At 39.8% G+C, this 22,031-nt stretch overlaps 1 protein-coding gene across 5 annotated transcripts in view; it reads right to left on the bottom strand.

The window, feature by feature from the left end:
* The window catches only part of sorcs3a (sortilin related VPS10 domain containing receptor 3a), a 214,523-nt gene that overhangs the window by 60,414 nt on the left and 132,078 nt on the right, over positions 1-22,031 (bottom strand). The window lies entirely within an intron of this gene.

Genomic DNA, 22,031 nt, shown 5'->3' with positions numbered 1-22,031 from the left:
CATATTGTCACAGATATAGGGATATCTATTCCCCTCTCCCCATACAAATTAGAGCTGTGGGCTTTGACAAAGCACATAATGGCAATAATACATTAAATGGAAATAGATATGACATTAATAGGGCCACTTTTAGCATGACCAGCAAATAATTTGGTTTGATTCAGTAGCTTTTAGCCTGCTGTTGTCTTGAAAAGATAAAACTGTTTCTTCAGCACGCAATCAATACAAAGGTCCTGCAGAATGAGCGTACGAACACAAGTAATGATATATAGCTCCACTGACGTGAACAGTATGTAGCCAGTGGCCCAATTTCAATGCATTAATTACATTTTCTGATGCCCAGGCAAACAATTATTAATGCGGGTGCATTTCCCAACACTGTATTGATTGATGTTGTAGACACAGCTCCCTATTGTTGGTACCTTGTGGCACGGTGAGTCTGTGGCCCTGGTTGAGCTCGATGCTCAACTAATGTTCCTCCTTGTTGCCTTTTATCACAACAAATCTGACACTTACTGAGATAACTGTATACACAGTCACACCGCTGCAAATTAATTGTCACCTTCGCGAGGGAAAATCCATCTATGTCATCAGATGTGTTTTCCATTTAAAAATGACAGGTTAGCAGTTTTCTCAAAACAAGTACAGCATGCGTGCCATTCATGCTGTTGCAATATTCTGCTTCTAATTTGAAATTGGGCGTGGTCTTTGAATTTTACAGATGGATGTCAAACTATCATACAATTATTCCATCATATAATCATTCCTTATATATCTGTTTGGAGTTCTTGGCGATGATGGGCAATGGCAGGAGACATGAGCATTTGTTTTAGTGCCCTGTGTTGTTAAGGCAAGGATCTAGTATTAGCTGGGAGCAAACATTTGTCTTAAAATGTATGCAGTTGAACAGAGTCTAAATATGCAGTACCCATAGGCATCTTAAGTACAGAAAATTTAATTTGTGATTCTCTCAACCTCAGTCATGAAAGGTTCCCCACTGGAGCCTTTGGGTGGGTGTAACAGGGCAGCGAGCAGAGTCCCTCATCACTTCGGACAGTGACATATGATGCCAGTGGGCAGGCTCAGTCTCTCCTCTCTCCATCAATCAGTTCAATGACATCTTAAATGTTAAAGCCTCTGAGCTGTCACAAAGTAAGCTTCATAGTTTCCCACACACTTCGATAAATCAAAAGCCCAGACCGCCAGCTGCCATCCCACCAACGGTGAAAACCGAGAAAAATGGCAAAAGGGCAGGTCCTCAAACAGTGATTGAGTAATTGCAGAGAACAAGTGATTCGATTCATCTCTTCATGCTGATGGTAGATTTAGAAAACATTTAGGTTGACCTGACTTGTGCATCAGGTTGCAGGTAATGTTAGACTTTCAGCTGAAGGTTCTGTGAATTGCAGTACGTGGACTTGTTAGGAGTTTGTAAAACATATTTGTAGAAAGTTAACACAGAGACCAGTGTTTGCTTTCCAGAATAGAAATGGAAATAAACTAAATGGTAAAAAAAGTGAACAAATGGTGGACAAATGAAGCAATTACTTATTAGGGCTTAACTATTTTGGAAAATATATCTAATTGCGATTATTTTGACTGTTATTGCAATTGCGATATGATTTGTGGTATTAGAAAGAATGATACTTTTTATATTATTATTTTTACTTTCATTCAAATTATATATTGACACTCATTTCACCTTAAACAACAAATGTTTTACTTTACATTACAACCTTATCTTATTACACACCCTGTGAAATACATACGACCAAATCATAGTAAAGCCACAGTACACCTCTGATATGTTGTGAAAAAATGCAAAGATAGACAAAAATGAATATGAAAATTGGCTGGACCAGCCACCACTGCCAATAGAACTAATCTATTTATTCTTTCCCCCAATGTTTTAGGTTCTGTCCTGTCTACTGTCACCTGTCTTGTCTCAGTTCACTAAATAATAAAAACAACAGAAAAGTGCTCAATATTAAAGCAATATGAGTGTGTATTGAATTATATACAATAAGAATTCACTGTGTCCGACGGTGAACACTGCACTCAGCTGGCTGTGTGCCGTTATCATTTATTTAGATAGAGTAGCCTTCCCACCAGTTCAGCACTAGGACACAAGGAAAGCAATGACTTAATCGATTACCTTTACCAAATTTACAAAAAACTGAATGTGAATTTAGAATATGTCATAAACAGTGTTTCATTAAGTGTATAAAGTTTCCCTTAACTCAACAACGTACAAAACTACACGGTTTAAAGGGAGTCTGGGGACTTTCTCCCTGGACAACAAAGTGTATTGAGTAGATTGTAGTTTCAATAAATGGTGAGATCAGTTAAAACAAACTATTCAATGACATCTGCTTCTTGTCTTAGCAAGTAAGAGAGCTCAAAGTCACATTTGCATCACCTTTTTGTTTGCACTTAGTGGGCCATCATCCTAACACATCTCCCAGTCCCGACAATCTGGCTCGTCAAACTACAAATTTGATGTTATCTGCCACTTATTGTAGAACCCAACCTTCTTTCATTTATTGTTTTTTTTTTTTCCTTTATCTTACTACATTTTTGTGTTTTCTCATTGTATGTTGATCCAGGTTGGCCCTCTATTCAAATGGGCATCAGCTGTTTTATAGGCATATGATGTACACACTCCTACCTCTCTTCAGGTTATCAGATTTGATAGGAGGTTGGCTATTAAGTTGGCTATTAAGCTGCACTTCATTTTAAAGGTGAGAACATAACAATAAAATTAACTAGCGAAATGAGAGTAAAATTTAATTTTCTTGTTGACTAATACTCAAAGGACCAAAATGGGACTAAAACTATTGTACATTTTTGTCAGAAGACGAAAATTTCATTTAAATTGGGTGAAACAGAGACAATGCTCAGAAGAATATTTGTAAAGGTTTGTGGCATACATGTGAAATATATTTTTTAGACAGTTGGTAGAAAAACTGAATGATAATATGCTGGCAAAGCTTGGTTATAAAAATAGAAACATCCAAGGGGCAAAAAGGTCTTTCCACAGCGCGAGTAAGCCTCCTTGTCTCAGGAATAATTTATGTTAATTGAGATACATGGAAGCGCACTCAAACAGTGTTTACACATAATGTGTCAAAGCCAAAAAAGTATCACTCTTTGGTTTGGATCAGACTTAAGGTCTTTCAGGGCTATGTCCCACAAGAAAATCAGTCCAAGCTGCACTGGTTTTTATCTCATTTAGCCATCAAACTATTTAAAGCATGCTGCAGGCTGTCAGGCATAACGACCAGGTTCGGTTTCACTACTCTTAGCTTGGATATGGATTGCAGAATGTTTACGTATAGGGACATTTTTTTGTTCTTGTAGCCTTTACATGTAGTTTACAAGGGGAGGTTAGGTAAATCAAACAAAGATGGAACTTAAATGAGAAATACATTTATTCAAATTCTAGTCTCTCACAAGAGAGTTTACATATCAACCATTAAAAGATGAATTTCATCATTTCAATTTTTCTCTTTTCAGAAATGTGGCGGAATACTTGAGGGAAATGGATATTAAGTAGTTGGGTAGCAACAGCAAATCCAATAAAGCCTGTTGTAAGTGTACTTTAGCTCAAGATGAAACGGAGTGAAAGATAAATGGCAGCTCTACAGTGGCTGTCTACCCTTGAAATCAATTAGAAAAAAAGTTCTTAGTCTTTGTAGTGGTGGTGCAGGGAGTTAGAGTTGGTTCCCTGTGGACTGAATGACATGGGCTTTCAATGTCCCAGGGGGACCATACTACTCTCTCACCCTGCTAGGTTTCTGCTGCACACTAGCACTTGTTAGATGTGATGCTACGGTACCATATACCAAATCTACCAATTGTCACTAGTTAAGATAATAGTCCAGGGTTGTCCTTGCCTCTCACTGTGAGCTGTAAAAACGTCTGCAGTCAAACAGAGAGGTAAAGTGAGACAGAGAGACGAACCATTATTCTCAGAGCAGATGATAAAATGTGGTGTACCTGTGCAACCAATTAGTGACAGGAGGCCTATGCGGGATTGTTCTGTGACCCCGTGAACGCTTGTTCTTGTGGGATTTCCAACCATTACCAGATGTACCATGCTACTCCCGCCCACTGATCTGATCATTCCTGCCCGCAACAATATCCTCTATTGACGTTCTCTCTGTTCCATTCTGCAGTGAAAAAAGGACATTATGGATTTTACTTGAGGTACTTGAGAAGTAAAAATGGATACAAATGTTAGGGATCATGTCCCTGCTTCTTTTTGTTGTTGTTTCCCATTGCAGCAGATACAACTAGACACTGAAACATTACTCTTCAGACTAGCAGTGATCCTATCATGTTAGTATCCGATTTGTGATATAATCAAGTTGAAGTTTCAGCTCATCTTTGGTGTTTACTAGCCCTGGATTTTATCCGTCCATATTTTGAAACTTGTGCATCACTTTAAAAAAATCTGCATTGGTCCTTATCATCATCATTATTACAATAAAATACTATTTAATTTTTTAGAATTTTAACCTTTTAAATGCCAGTTTGTTTAAATAATGCCACTGAATGAATTATTTTCTCTGTATTAAATGCTAAGGAAATCTTCTTATTTTTTCACAGTCGTGAAATGTGCATTGCATCACACATTGCAGTGCTGGACAAGACAGCAGCAATGCCCCTGGAGGAAACCAGGAAAATAGCATGCATTTGCTCACTAGAGCTTACATAAGGAAATGGCTCAATCTGGTGGAAAATAGTATACGGTACAATGTTGAAGTCGGAGCCTAAGATCAAAAGCTTAATAGAATAGAATGCATGATGTTCTATTGTGACGGCAGTGGGATCAAACCTTGTGGTTTTAATGGGTGTCAGTGGACATTTTTGTCCATCAGGGTCTGATTGTCTATATTTTGACTACACATTTTGTTACAGAGTTATTATAGGAGTTGAGGTTTAACTTCCAAAATATGAAAAAACACACCTTTGCCAAAATGTATACCATATGCATAAACACAGCCAAAATGATTGAAAATAATCAAAAAGCCCAAAATGTTCTTTGTGAGACATAAGGGTTAAGATTCCTGTCTGTGATATTTCTGCTTCCACCCAAATACAGGGGAGTTAAAGGGAATTTCATGAGTGTGTGCACAACATTAGAAAATTGCATTTAAAAATTCAACAGCTAGAGCAAGCTATCAGCAGCTTAACAGGGGCTATCTCTTTGTTGGATAGAAGTTCTAACGGTGCCGATTGTTGAGGCGGAAATCTCAAAATCGGGAGAAATAAAACCCAAAATATCTGCATGACTAGATACCACTTGATGATAGTAAAATAATGTGTTTTTTTGCAACTGGGATGAATCATTCCAGACTTCCCAATCAATGTCCATTGTCACTAACGGCTGCTTCCCTGGTTGGAAATCAACAGAGCTAGTCAGAGCTTTGTGGGCGGGTTTAAGAATGTAAATGTAATCCGTTTTGGTTGTCAGAAAATAGTTACCACCACAAAACTGGTGACAGAAGAATTGCTTCAAAAATAGCCCCAAAGTTGAGTGAGGTTGACAAATAGAAACACGAATAGTATACCCCAGTCTCAACTAATTGGTTAGGACAAAATATCATTACATGAAATATAACACAAAATGTTGCAGCCCTCTACCTCATTCATAGTTTGTAAAATGAGCCAAAAGAACATTTTGATTAGCCATGTGATTGGAAAATGAAACACAGGCAGGTGAAAGGGGGTGAATACACCAAGAGAACGAGCTCCTACTGACAGAAATATTCTACAATCTCTCTTTGCTTCAAAGTGTGGGTCTTATATCATCATGGCTTTGGTTAATGTGTGTAAATCCTTTCTATGGACACACTGCAGTAACAGAAAGCAAAGGGTTTTCTGCCTTTTTCCGTTCTTTCTGCAGCATTGCAGCGGCAACATTCTGCCACCCAGAGAAGCTCTGTGCATTAAGAACATCAAAGCACAAACAGCTCATACATGTTCAGAAAGAATAATCAAGACTCGGGAGTTATGGAAATGATAACTGCTGCACTATAGCCCCCCCATATTTGATATAAGTCACCTTTACAACTTCTAATTAAGTCTCCTATAAATTCTTGATGTTCTAAATCAAACTGCTTCTGTTGGCATCGCCTTGGCATATCCCATATGGGAGGGAGGAGGAGGGCTGGTTTTACACCCCACAATTTATGGAGCCTGCAAAGTACACAGCAGTACGGATGATCCTATAGAGGGTTGGTATAGGAAATGGCTATGCAAATGAGCCGTCTGGATCGTTCCGAATGAGAGCCCATAAGGACTTTAGAGTATGATTGCCACTGTATTGGTAGAGATGAAAAAATGATAGACGTAAAAATGAAGTAACTAGTTTGATCCTGTTGTTCTGTGGGAGAACCTGCTGCTGTTCTTTGTTTTACACTTTATTGTGCCATGATAACCTTTCTTCATATTGTAATTCAAGTTGTACCCCAGGGTAGGCAGTTTTATATTTTTTATATTTAAAATAACGCCCTAACAACACAAACAAACCCGGATCCAACATTTTCTTTCAGTCTCTGAAATGATTCGCCCTTATGGTTAGGCTCACTTTTTGATAAGTTCGTCTTCGTTTTTTTGGGTTGCTTTGCAGCCTTCCATCATGCGATAGATTTTCTAAAGCCTGAAAACAGAGCCAAGAGGTTTTCTCTCAACCTCTTGAACTACAATATGCTGAAAGTTTATTACAGAACTTTTGTCAAACATAAACTACCTACTAGGAGTGGCTGGTATGAAAGGATATAACTGGTATGAATTTGCTTTACAGTATAACTTTGGACTATACCAGCTTACAAAGCTCTTTTACTGTACGCTATCATGATGTATTCAAATGCAATCTTGTAAAATGTAGTTTGTGGTGAGAAACTCGAATTAATCCAGCTGATTGAAGAGCATTTTTCTTTAAAATTATGAGAAATATGACCTGTTTAACGTCCTAGCTTATAATACATCATTAAAAATAATAAGGCCAAGACTTGTCTAATCAAAGCAAGTATTTAGATAAAAACACAATAATTTATTTCCTATTCATTTGTGTTGGTGTTTTCTCCAAATAATAACTATCGATAAGAAAAACAAAGTTGTAAGAACCAAATTAAATTTGCTGTAAAATATTTATTTGCATTTACATGTTGAACTTTAATCAGTCGTGTTTCTGCTTTGAATGTTACAAGGATGTTTTGTATCATTCTTTAATGTAAGAAATACACGTAAGTGACAGACTGCTGTCACTCTAAGTACACTTTGCGACAGTTAGTTCCGACTATTAGGACACCTACGATTGGTGTCATTGTGAGCTATGTGCATAGGAGCAGAAACACGTGTCAATTTAAGGTTAACTGCTACAAGTTTTGGACGCTACAAAAGTAAAAAGATAATATTTTGAATTTTTAATGGTTTCCATTGATGGGAGGGTGGAAATGATTCCATGCAGTTGCCATACCAGTGCTCTATACCTTCAGAAGTGTTTATATTGACATTTAAGGAAGAACAAATAGATTGTGCTTCTAAACTATATCATGGTATAAATATTAGGCTATACGGTCCAGACCTATTACCTATGCCAGCAAGTCAACGTACTAATAGTACACTCTAAGAATACTCTTCAATTAATTCATTGACTTATGGTTTCAGCTGTGCTTGTACACTTTAATTTTTGTGTTAAAAAAATCTATAAACACAAAGTACAATCACCTCAAATGTGTTTTTATGTACATTACTTGAGTAAAGTACTTAGTTACACACCAACCCAGTTCAGACAGGAAGTTCCTGAAGTGGCCTGATCCAACAACATCCGACAATTTAAACATTTTTGATGGAATAATCCTAACTCAAGGTCCACTTATTAGCTAACCTTTCTTGAGCTTTCAACCAATATTATGGTCTTAATCAACCAATGGTATGATTATTTTGTCAAAATACTTTTTGAAGGTCAAGAATGCTCTTTAAAGCACCATTTACACCTCACCGTCATAGCTTGATTATGACAGACATTATGTAATTTGTTGATAGAAATAGTAACCAATATTTACTCTGATCATACATTCAATTCCATTTGAAAAATGAAAGCTTTTATATGAAAGAATAGCACATCAATGAGATTATTATTCCTATAACACAGTTATTGACCTTATACTGCTATTAATGCTTAAACAGACAACTGGCAATTACTTAAACAACTAATAACAGATGGTCCATGTAACCTTTTATCATATAATATATGCAGGGAAATATGCAGAGCATCTTGGGCACATTGTGTGTCTACATCCTGTTATTATTATCACAGTCTAGTTGAGCATTTCTCGGAGTCAAGAACAAATCTTTAGAAAATCCGGATTGAGTTTACTTTAAGCTATTCCAAGTAAAAAGTGTATTGCAACATGAGCGTGGTGGGGTGTTCAACCAATTGTTGCTACTACATGCTCAACAAATTAAAATATTATCCTGTATGATTATCAGCGTCAAACACTAATGTGTGCTCAGCCAAGTGTAACAAATGGATTCCCTCCGGCTTTGTGCTCACTTTCATGCTGCACCGCCTCCTCTGGGTTCCCTCAGTGATTCCTTGTAATGCTATCTTGTTGTCTTACAGCTACATAACCACCGGTAGCAGGTAGCACACCTGCCTGGCAGTAACAGAGGCACTGTCTATTGTCAGATGACAGTGAGGCATGTGCTTCAGTTCTTTGAGAAGATAAGCCATGCATCATATTGGTTGTTGTTGGAGGTCATTGAAAATCCCCACAATGCTTTTAATTCAAGCCTGTCATGTACTGTATTGGTCAACATGCACAAAAACCAGGGCTTCACAATCTGTGTATATTATTAAGTACCTCACTTCAACCTGGGCCTTCAGGCAATCATTTTTCTCCAATTAACAATAGTTATGCTGTGAATTGCTGAGCCCATATGCATGAAAATGAGCCCTATTATCTTCATTGTGCTAGCAAGTGCACTCTCTGTATTGTCCTGATCATGTGTTTCAAATTAGAGTCCATTAAAAGTACCCTGGGAGGGCGGGCCCACTGCAGCCCGATGGAGCGCGGCAGAGCTGTCGCAGCTCAGGACATGGGAGCTGAGCACTAAAGATACCTGCCATCTGGAGAGTCACCAAGTTGAGAAATGCACTGCAGCAGCGGAGCAACCTCTTTGGCTCGAGCTCAACACCAACTTTCAGATCGGGGCAGGAAAGGGCTGGAAGTGGATCTGCTCAAATAATGTGATATATTTGTAGGTAGTGTTCTGGTTTGTGAAGAGAATTAGGAAATGTCATTTTGAATTAAAGGTAACCACGTTGGGTATATATTTTTCCAAGTCCAGTTGTAATCACAGTTATATTTATTTATGTGACAGCATACAGATCTGCTCTGTGTCCTTTTAAAAAATCTGTACCAAAAAGGGTGGAGTTATGCTATGAATTTATTGTTTTGGGTTTGGTGGTGATGGTCATTGTCACATATATCAGTCCGAACACCGTTTCTCTATCAATGTAGACATAACTATTTGCATAAAGCCAAACACAGTATTTGATTAGAGAACTCTTGACGATCAGCACACCAACAGCTGAAGTACCACACAGAAAGAGTGCTGCACCTTGGTTTGCTGAACAAGTAACCGACAAACATCTAACAGGTGAAAGTACACAGCGAACGTCAGTGTGCAGCTACTTAGCTGTAGTACGACGATCAGCCTAGAAACCTACTTTCTAACGTCAATATAGATTGTATAGACAGCAAGTTATCGCTGACAGCTCATCAGACACTAGCACGTGGTCAGAGGCCCTACGCTTCACACTCGGATGCTTTAGGTTCCCATCGGGCATCAGTTTTGGACGTGTCAGGGACGGCGTGTCACATTCATCGTCAATCATATAACATAGGGTGTTTTCAAAATATCCTTCTGTGTTCACAGGAAACGTGCAGTTTCCTCTCGTTACATGCACAAAGTCTCTTTTCAACATAAACGTCCAACGTAGGTTCACTTAGTTTTACAATAACCAGCACAAGTTGGTTACACTGCACCTCTGTGCCCTTTCGATGCTGAGCTGTCAATCACACATATTCACTGGCCCGCTCCCACTTAAAGGCTTGCAGGAGTTTTGCTGTTGTATCCCTGAAGACATTTGTTTCTTCCTTTTTTATTTGGAAAAATGTAACAGTAAACATCAATTCATTTTGACAAGGATTTCTGACTAGAAACACAAACTTCAATTTAGTTCAGATTCAACTAAATGAGCCATGCCATAGCCAGTGACTGACAGCAGACTGAGGTCTACAGCTTATAAGTATGATGTGTTCAAGCAGAAGAAAGGGACCCTGGTTTAAACCACTCTTGACTATAATCACACTGTGACAAAAATAACTTTTTCACCAGCATTCAACAGTTTACTCTGTATGACGCTGTGGCATCCACTCAGAGTCTGTATATCAGAGGTTTAAATGAAGAATCCTATTCAGCAGGCAAAAAGATGTCAGCTGAGGATTTACAATGACAGAGAAAGATCCTGAAAGCAAAGCAGTCAGGGATGTAGGCTTATCCTATTAAATAAGGTTTGAATTAGCTCATCTAAAGAGGACTATTCAAAACCAGAATCTATGGCCACAGACAACAATATCACCCACATTAGGAATGTTACAAAATGGAAAATGCTAATTCTTTTTTATGGAGTAAATGCAAATGGAAAAGCATGAAAGGGGAAAAATAAATCTTGAATAATGTCTTCCCCCTCTCTTCCTAAATACTTTATTGACTCCGATGTCCCCGTTGCATTTCTGAAAACGTTTAGCCAGGATACAATTCAGCTAGAAATAATGAACAGCATGAATTTGCATCATTGGAGTGGATTAAGTCAAACAATGTTTGCATGTTGAAGGACTGAAGGGACCGTGCGGCTCTCTGAGAGGCCCTGTTCTTTCACATTTGAGTTGGGCTGTGGGCTTCCCACGGGAGAGGGGATTATTATATGAAAGCTAAGCATGCAGACACATTATTTAAGTGTTTGGGTCTTGAAGAGAAAAAGTGTTTGAGCACATATGTTTGTGTACGTGTAAGAAAGCAGCGATGAACAGAATGTGAATTACAGGCAGCATTGTTGTGTGTTTGAATTATCCCTTGAGCCTCTTCCACTCACAACCTTAGCAGCTAAAGTAACTTGCCCATTTCCCTCAACAGAGCATTTTCCCATATCCCAGGCTTACTCTGCTGACTGCCAACACCCGCTCCAAAATCTACTTGGATAGCTTATCCACGTGTCTGCACCCGTTTGTGTAGCTTCCATCTACACTTAAATGCATAACAAAATCAGCCTACGATATGCAGGCCTACACAAACACTATTCATTATATTAATGCTTGACGTTAGTCACTCATGTTGATATTATCTCTTACTGTCACTCACAGGCTCAATTTAGTTGCTTGTGTTACAGCTGACCCATGACTTGATATCCATTTATAAAAAATCCCTTTCCTCTGTCGATGAATCTTCATACCAAAACATCTAATCTAGTTAATCTAATTCAGTTCATATAAAGTCTTCAGCTCACCTATGAGCTTTGATTGGTTAACTATTTCTCCGACTGGCTGTCAATGTGCACATCACCAGAATTACTGAAGAACTTTGAGATGTTCATCAGCAATTCAGAGGTTTGTAACCAGGCTTAAGAAACCAAACTGATTCACCTATGTGATGTCCACAGTCCAGATTCCAGGCTTGACATTGACGACTGTACCATGAGTCTTGTTTTTATGCTACTTGTGTGTTTCAACACATTCTCACTCCCAACTCATCAAATACGGCAGCTTGGTCTGTGGCCCTATGCTTCAGACAGTTTTTCCACGTGACAATTTTGTTACAAACATGCATACTTTTCTTTTCAAAATAAACAGGTTTTCACAGGAAACAGCTTGTTTAGGTTTAGGAAAAGATTGTGGTTTAGGTAAAAATACGCTAACTTTTGTTTTCACACAGAGCACAAACACCTGTCTCCTCAGTGAACATCTTGTTTTTGGCTCCAACGTCACCAGAATTCCTCCTTTACTCCCGCCGTCGGTAACTAACGTAGAGCATCATAGTTTGACGCGTGGGGCCCTCTGACCAAGCTGCCGTATTTGGCGAATTTGGAGTGAGAATGGGCTGGTTTTTTGAGTACAAGTCTGAGCCATGTCAGAGACACAGTAATTATTCTGATTCATTCCTGAGGTGTGGTTTCTAACAACAGGAAGCCCTAGGTGTGTTACCTATAAAACATTGTTGAGAAACAAAAGACAAAATGTCCTTCTGGAGTCGTGAGTAGATCAATGTCATCATGTAACATGATCGAATGGCTTTGTGATTTTATCTATTCACAGACATGAACAGGTGCACACTTGAACCTCAGTCCTGCCAAGATGAAAGCCGAAACAGAAGCGTCCTGGAAGACTTTATAACTTCTTCAGGGAGCAAGTGCATGCAACAAAATTACTTCAACGGAAAATGACTCAGTCAACTTAAGTCAGTCATCACCATTAGTCAAGCGGAAGAGTAATTGAGCTCATCCCCATTACATAAAAGACAACACTATGGCAGGGGGATGTTATTAGGTGCAGGAGGGGAGAAAAGAGAAAAGTGATGAAGAGCTCACTGAAATGAGATTGGATTTAAACAAGTGCGGCTGCTGTCCTGGGGGCCTTACATGGATGCTCTTTGAGCAGATAGGTGGAGGCTCCATAATGATGAGACACTTAGTTTCCCTACTGTTCAGATTTATGGGCTCCAAGGCCTGTTATGATCATTAAGGGGATTGTGAAAGAAAAAGGGAAATGGGGTCGAGACTATATGAGCATGGGAGGAGGTGGAAATTACACTGAGGTTTTTTTCTGGTAACACAGCACTTTTGAACCATAAATCTTTGATCCTCTCCTCCCTATTTGTGCAATGGCATTTTATAATGGAAGTCTCCTTTTAATTTCACACTCCAATTAGTAAATTACTGATGTCATAATATGCAAGTCCTGGGGTGATAATAAACAAACACCCAGAGGCAACCTGGTGAACTAAAGGAAAAAATAGATTGTATTCAACGTTGCAAAAAATTAGTGGATTTTGTTTGATTTGTTTTATTGTGTTCAAGGTTAGTCAAACAACCCTAAATGTACTGTGCAACATTGACAAAAAGAGGTATGAAAGGAAAACAAATGCCCCTCAAAACAACAATCAAATCTTTTTATTTTTGCATCATTGCAAAGTAAACCAGAGGAAACTTGAGTCAGTGAGATGGATCTCTGATACACTTTTTTTTTACCAACGCTGAAACTGAATAAACCCATTGAATAACCCATATTGCGTAATTAACTTTCATTATGAAATATGACACATTTGCTTGTATGTTACCCGGGGTGGATTTACAACAGAAAAAATAAAACTGATACTGTTGCCCAAATGACTTCAGGCCTTTACAGACGTAAAAGATACGAAAAAGCCAAATAGCCAACTCACCTACTAATAATTCAATTCAAATAGTATTCATTCTGGCAGCGATTTTAATTTGTGACGGTTGCAATACTGTCAAAAAAAGATTTGAATAGTTTTGCTCAGGCAAATGACCAACTACCAGGATCCTATTGACCCAAAAATTAATTCACATCAAAAAAATGTCCTGCTGTTTAAACGCCTTTATTCTCTTGATATGAACACAGTTTTTACACTAATGTTTGTTGTACTGGGAAACCAAACCATTGCCCATATACTTTTAATGACCATTGACATGCTAAAGCACAAGACAAAAAAATGTTACGCAGCACTAGATCAGTCACAGCAGAGCAAATGTTGTAAAGCGAGACTATAGGCAGTCCGGTTACAAACTGCCATGAAATCTGTGGTTACTCCATACTTCTAGTGAAAATACACCATACACCGGGCATGAGGAAAAGCACTATCTGAAGGAAAAAACTTGCTGCAAGCTTCATAACTAATTAAAGCTGCAAGCAACATTGATCGGGCCCTCGCATATTCACGCACGTCGAGGGTACTGGCAGGACTGTGGTTGATGCGGCCATGCATTTCTGTGACCATCATACACTGGAAACACGAGTTAAACGGTATTTCCTGTGTCGACCAATGGCGTAGCCAGGTCATTTTGCCAGGTATTAAGCCTTGATTGTTTTGAGTGTACCTCCGAATACCATCATAACTGTAAGCATGTAAAAATCAACAAAAAACTGAATGTGTGTGAATGCGCTTCAGTGTTAGTAACATAACAGACTGTCAAAGTAAATGCAGGTCTCAAAACCGACAGTTTGTTTGTGCAACTAGCTCTGACAATCACTGCTGAGAGACTCAAGGTGGGAAGAGTAGAGGAGAAATGGCAGAATGTATAGTTCCATGTGAAATAACACAAACATATTTTTGTAGAGAAATAGGTTTCAGACAAAAGGTGATCCCATGTAGTCTAATCTAAAACATGAATTACGTTGGGTGCAGTTTGATTTTATTGAACAAACTTCACGTTGCTTGAAATTACTTTACATTACAGCCTGGCTCCAGAACGAACAAAAACAATTAAATTTACTGTTAATGAAAACTCCACGTACAAGCACGATTTGGAAACCTTTTTAATCCAATTTCTGTACTCCAAACATCTTAGTTTGCACATATTTAGATCAGATAAGTCTTTTTCTGGTGGTGTGCCCACGAACCCCTTTAATAAGTTCAGTGTTTGGGTCGCTGTAATTATAGAATCCTGCTTACGGACATGGTTATCAGTAGGTGGCGCTATGACTATGAGTTAATATTGGCATGCAGAAGTCCTAAAGTCATGACAGTCATCAAGCATGTCAAGTTTGGGACAGTTTTGACAAAGTACAGTCGAGTTACAACAGCTTGATGGATGATGGCGAACCATGTAAAATGGCTGCCACACCACATCCACGTCGTTTGATGAAACCTCAAGCTTTTAGTAACTTTTATTCACTAAGGTCTTTAGATTGTTCTGATTAATTCCCTAGGAGGAGTTCCTTTTAGTACAGTGCCTGTAAATTGCAAAAATGACCCTAGAAATTCCTACAAAATTAAAAATGGCTGACCTTACAGTTGGGTTTAGAGCATGGCCCCAAGAGACTTTTTTTAAGTCCAAATGTGATTTATGTGCCTACCAAATTTAGTAAATCTATGTGAAACATACTGCGAGGGCTGCTTCGTCAAAATTGTGTAGGGGGCGCTATTGAGCCGACTTGCCACTCTGAAGCATTAAAACCATAGTATTTAACTACATTTTGGGCTTTAAATCCGTGTGCCAAGTTTGGTTATGTTTCGAGGATTTTTAACCTCTCAATAGCACCTTCGTTTTTCACGGCGAAGACTCATGGCAACGGCGTTCGACGAAACATCAAAAGCTTCATGAACTGGCATTATGAACTTTTTACATTTGTGTGGAAATAATGTGAGGTTGATCTGATTTACCTACTAAGAGAACAAGCTAAAGTATAGAGACTTTAACTTCCTGTTACCAGTAGGTGGTGCTATGACATTACAGTCATTCAGCAGACGCTTTTATCCAAAGCGACTTACAATTCAGATTCTATCACATTTCTACACCGTAGGCACGGCTACGGGAGCAATTTTTGGGGTTAAGTGTCTTGCTCAAGGACACATCGATATGCAACTAGCGGGGATCGAGCTGCCGATCATCTGATTGAAGGACTGCCCTGCTCTCCACTTATCCACAGCCACATCTACACATAATTGGCCTGTAGATGTCTTCAAGACTGGAGTTTCATCAATTGTCTAAAATTTGGAGAAGATCTGATGATTTGGAGTTGAGTTACATCAGTTTATTTGTTCACGGCGAAGGATAGAAATTTGCTGACCCGCCATGTCGCCACCCTTTAACAAATCCTTACAATCTTCACAATGAAGCATTATCAACATCTTAAGGCTTTCCTGACACAATTTGAGAGGGATCTGATTAACCTGTGAGGAGCAGGATGTCAAAGTACACAACCTGTAACTTCCTTTTGCCACTAGGTGGCGCTATTTCTATGATTCTAAATTGTCATATCGATGTCTTCAGGGTCAGGATGTTATGATATATGAGAGATTTAGAGCAGATTAGACAATGTACGGCCGAGTTATAAGAACTTCCTGTTTTGTGGCAAATAGTTAAAGTTACAGAATCAAGTTACACATACCTACAAAATTTCATAAAGCTAGGTGAAACCCAATGTTGGGGCTACTCAAAAGGGGGCGCTATTGAGCCAATTTTTCATACCGCTGGACACCCCAATCAGACTGCAATTTTCACCACCTTGCGTGCCAAATTTCAAGATCTTACCAGTATCCCAAGCACGTCCTTTTTGCGACAAAACATGTTCGACAATAATAATAATAAACATGAGAAGAACCGTTGGTCCTCCGCTCCGACTACGTCGGTGCTCGGGCCCTAAATAGACACACAACAAAAATATGAAGCGAACACCAGATCATAATGTGGTTCTTCTCAAAGCTAGGGTCATGGTCAGTTAGACTTATGGGAGTAGGTTGACATTTCATTTTTGAACATCTCAACTCATGGTCCACTTACTCGCCTGATCTATAGCTTTCAAACACGGTCTATAGGGCTGGGGCGATCCATTGACCTCATTGATTACAAAAATACACTGATTTGAAAAACTCGGCGACGGGACACTAGATTGGCTCTTCCCTATCAAAGAATGTGTTCCCAAAGCTAACAAGCTCCAGCTAAAAAACTTGAGGAAGTATTTTAGACAGAGACCCGACAACATGGTACTCTCACTCTAACCCTATCCCATTACCTTAACCCTAACCCTAGCTGAATGGGGCGTGGCATGAGGAAAGTCTGGCATGGGGGGCTACTGATTGCTACATGATGCAACTGGATATTGCAATACAGCACCAACTGTTTACTTTGTGTCCCCTTCAAAGCATGCTGGAGCAGGGCTATCAACACGAGGAAGTGTTTCTGTTAGTAGTAGTCTCTTAACATAGATTTTCTAAATGTTTCTTCATCGCCGCATGTTAAAAGTCATTTCGGCTGATGTAATGGTAGCGTCACGTTACACCATGTGTCATCTAACGTTGTTATTCATTCGTTTTGTATTTGCTGTCTACTTGAACAGCCATGTGAGTGAGAAGATCACTTTAACTAACGTTACAGACCGTTGTTACGAACTGACTAACAATCTGTGAATCTCAATCGTGTCCCTTCTCCATCCCTGATTATTGCATATTACTTCAGTGATGAAATCAATCCAAGTCATAACCACCTCAAATTTTAAGTACCCGAGTAAAAACAACGATTCTCCAGTTCAGGTTGCTATGACAATATTCTTCACAGAAATCCATTTTTTTTTGGGATTAGGAATTTGTCAAATAGGGTCTATTATAGTTGTATAATTGTTTGTTTGCGTTATGTTTGTTTGAAGATGATTGAGTGAAATATTGATTTTTCAATCAGAAACGTTTTGATATTTTTTGGGGTAAATGTTAATCGTGAAGTAAAACTTTTAACGGATTTATAGATAAAAAAAATGATCGGTTGGGGTTCACAGGTTAGCAGCAGTGCTGGCTTTCAGAAGTGACAAGAGGTTTCCTGTCAAGGTTTGGGAAAGATGTTTTGTGCCCCCCGTTTCCACACTGACAGGCTCACTTGTGGGATGACGGCGACTAAAATAAATGTCATAATTACCCGTCGCCCAAAAACATGCACCTTGACTCCTCGCTGTAAGAGAACAGCTCACAGAAGACCCTGCATCCATCCTGCCAGACAACACAGAGACAAGAGGAGTTGTGATGGCCGCAGCCACACATGCTAATATTATTCCAATTCAGTCAGGTTAATTTGGAATCCGTTTATGTGCTTTCAACCTGACATATTTTTAGATGATGTGCACATATTTTAACACTGTAGTAGGGTAACAAATGCAATTGTTATATTAATCACTTGTTTCTTAGTCTTTGAGTTGTTGTGGTGTTGGAGGTCCCTTCCTGGTGGAGCAAAAGGCGTGGCTGAGGGCTGAGGACTCTTAAATCCTGGAGCCAGCTCATCAGACCTGTGTTACGAACGGGACTCAACATTATAAATTGTTACGTCACCCCCCCCCCCGCAGAACAGAGATATGCAAGCCCCTCAAGTGTTTTCCCTCACCTCTGTCGATATGATAAAGAGTTTGATTCTAAGGAGTGATTTTATCCTAGTTTGTCATATCAGGGTTGGCTCAGCTGCAGCTTTCAGCGGGGGCTGGCGATGAGGGGAATACACAGCAGGCCAACAAACAAGCTGATAAACAAGGCAACAGACAGATGAACTGATATCTAGTGAACTGTTGCAGCACCAATAGAGGATGTCAGCAAAGCCTCTACAACAGATATAAATTAGTTATTTAATAAGAATGTGAGCACGATCCATCAATCTTCATTTGTTCTCATTTATTGGTTCATTCCCTTGCCTCTGTTATTTTGTTCCTACCGCCCACCGCCCCCCACCTCACACACACATACCCGCCAACAGTCCCTTTACCTTCGGCCTGTTCTCTCCATCTCCCGCACCTGACAGCAATGTTTACCTTCTGTGAGGAGCTAAAAGTGGACTGACAGGCCCACACAGCTTGAGGAGAGCAGTGGCCATGCTAGCAACGAAGAAAAGGTTACAACAGATGTTAAAATATCAAAGGCCCCTCCTTCTGCTGCTGAATTCTAAACACCGTCAGACGACACAGGGTGTATACTAAGGGCTTCCCTGAGGGAAGAGTTCAACTGATCTGATCATTGATCTTTGGATACAATGAAGAAATCCCATGGTGGTAAAGCTCTAGAACATACCAACTGTATAATGGAAGGTAACCTGGTATTTCACTAATCTAAAAGTACCAAGGCAGTATGCCTGGATTTATCTGTCAGAGGTCCTCAGGTTAGAGTCAGGTTAGGGGGGTTAGGTGTGGTTAGGAATAGGGTGTATGTTGACGTTTCATAGGGTTGGGGTTAGGTGGTAAGTTGACATTTCATTCTTGAAGAGCAGACGACAAAACAGTCTCAACTCAAGGTCCACTGGAGACACATAAAGGTCACGAGGGATGTTGAAATATCGAAGGCGCCTCCTTCAGCCGGTGAATTCGAATCACTTTCAGAGGACACAGGGTGTTTACTCAGGCCAAACAGACTGGACTTGCATACAATGAAGAAATCCCACTCTGGTATGCCACACCGCATGCTAGCTAACTACCATATAATAAAGTTAGCGAAGTGTCAAGGCAGCATGGGTGGTTTAATTTGTTTGGGTTAAGGTTAAACTGTCAGTATGCCTCATCAGAACTTTCTTTGAAGCCCTTTGTCCACCTGGCCTTATTACCTTACCGAGTGGACGTCTTTAAGTACGTCAGTTTACAGCATTTCCATTTGCAAAGACCAAATGCGTTGTAGTTTTTAACTGGTGGGAGGCAGAAGTAGTGTCCTTTATATTTGTAAATTCAGGAACATTTTATGAACATATGAGGTTATAGCAACGCGCGGTGCACAGAGCTGCAGAGAGCCAGGGGTGAGAGCAGGCAGGCGGGTTAGCAGGTGTCAGATCTGTGACGGCAGTGGAACAAAAACTACAGCGCTGTAGCCCCAACTAGTGGAAAAGTCACATCACGCTACTGAAGAAATCAAAACAATACAGACTGGTTCTAATCCTTGGCGTGTTGCAGGCCAAACAAACCACCCAAGATGTCTGATGCACTTTCTAAGCTTTTTAGACATTTTGTAGACGTCACGGACAAAGCAGGCAAATGCCTATGTACTTCTGCTTACACAGATGACGTAAATTGAGTAGGTGGTCCTTCAGTATGGCCAGGAAACATTTGCATATGTGGACAGAGCGATCGGATCTCAATGTGTACTTAGAGCTGTCCACTTGTGACCGGATCATGCATATTAACTCTGTATAGGGCCTGAGTACAAACAGGTGCAACACTAAGAATCTTTTCCAGGAGAGGTTGTCTGAAAAGGTCCCCATACTGTCAGGGTTGAGGATTTGGTATAAGGGGATAGGGGGTTAAGGAGTAGGTTGACAATTCATTCTTGACCTTGAAAAGTTTGACAATACAACCGCTTGTTCTGGAACTTTCTACCATGGTCAAGGATAAGCCGTCAACCTCAAGATGTAAGCCAACATGGAGGATTCGTCCTGGAGCTGCTCAGAGTAATGACGGTTTGAATGTCTGCTGTTTCATTTCTACCTGGCAAATTATCCGGACCGTGTGATACAGTCCACGTTAAAAAGCCAATTAATGGATGTGGAGATCAGATAGTTTTGTCAGTGCAGTCTGTCTACAATACAGCCACACGATATTAGTTACTTTGTGTACTTTTAATAGTTTTATTTCCGTAGCAAATAAGAAAGTAATGACATTTCCAAAAGGAAAACCTGGGTCTCTTGGGGCTCGCTTGATAATCCAGCCTTGCATGGCAGCTGAATGCAGGTACTTACATTTTTTAATTCAATTTCACAAAAACAGTATTTGGTAACAACAACCCTTTGTTCCCATGCAATCAATGAGTTAATGTGTGAAGTATAATCTTAAGTGAAGGCTACCAAGTAGCAGAAAAGTTTATTTTTCGTTGCTGTTGATACATTCCACTTTCAGCTTGGCAGCACACCTCCATCTGCTGTTTTGACAACGGAGTGACAACACATATCAGCTATTCCATCAGAACAAGTTACTCCATCTGTTCTGCCTGCCTCTCCTTGCTATGTAGCCGTCAGCGCTCCACTGTATCCATAATTTTCCTTTGATTTCAGAGCCCCCTTCCCTGTTTCATCACGCAAGACGCAACAAAACCACAATCAGACATTTCCTGATGAATGAAGCCATGCTTGACCTGTTGTCATCTCTTGCTCTCTCATATCTTAACTTTTTAGTGCCTATACACTGTCACATATATGCTCTCCTGCTACCCTAGGCTTATTGTGGTGTTCTTTTGTTTGGTTGTACTCTGTCTGTGCATATGCATTTTCACAAAATTGATTAGGACCCTGACTAATCTGCCTGTGCTTTTTGGTCCTTTGTAATACTAAGTATACTTTTCCACCGTCTAGAATTAACCTGCCAAAGACAGCTCCCCCTATTTGACTCCGAGCCATCCATCACCTGTCTAATGACATTAATCTTCCCCTCTGTAGCAGGTTGCCAACTCAGTGCCGGGGAGAACATTGGCTGAATCCCGTATGTGTTGAATTTCTCACTCAGTAATAAAGCTGCTGCAGTCACTAAGACACCAGGTCCCTGCTACGACAGCCTCGGCCTTAATGGATTGTTGCACCTCCAGTGGAAATACAAACACACAAATTAAATGTTTGCCTTGACCTATGGGTTTGTTGTGTACTGTCTGAGGGTAATGCAATTGCAGCACAGCGTGAACACGCATTACATGTCCGTGCGGATGACTCTTTATGAGGTTAGAGCTGAACTATGAAAGCCCCTGACCTCGTTAAACGCAATACTTGCAGTGTGAGCCTGTGTTTCTCTGAAGTGCAAGTTTCTTTATTTTCATGTGAGGATGGGGAATTTAAATTTCTCAGTGCTCAACCTGTGTTTGTGCACACTGGTCAGACTGCAGCGTGTAGACCAGCAGGAAGCATAACTTCTGCGTCTGTGTGCTCGCATGCGACAGCCCCGCTGTTCTGAGGTGTGCTGGGAAATCACAACAGGTGCCTGACAGGCACATTTTTAGAACATGAGTGCAAAACCAAAATATAATAGTAACAGATTTATTTGTTGCTTATTTGAAACCAAATCATTTAAAATGCATTATATGATATGACAGGGGAGAGAACTGACTGGATGTTAAAGGAGCAGTCAACCAGTTTTACATGATGTAACCCAGTGGTGGGCCGTCAGGGCCAGCAAGGCCTTCTCTGCTGGCCTAGACAGAATCACAAAGTTATAGCTATTTTATCATTTTATAATTTTTCATAAATACACTACATGTATTGTAATTTTTTTTCCCATTAGCTT

The sequence above is a fragment of the Anarrhichthys ocellatus genome, unplaced genomic scaffold (assembly GCF_004355925.1).
Source record: "Anarrhichthys ocellatus isolate YVR2014 unplaced genomic scaffold, GSC_Weel_1.0 scaffold38, whole genome shotgun sequence".
NCBI classification, from domain to species: Eukaryota; Metazoa; Chordata; class Actinopteri; order Perciformes; family Anarhichadidae; genus Anarrhichthys; species Anarrhichthys ocellatus.
Note: the sequence above shows the minus strand (reverse complement) of the source record. Positions and strands in the feature narration are given on the sequence as shown.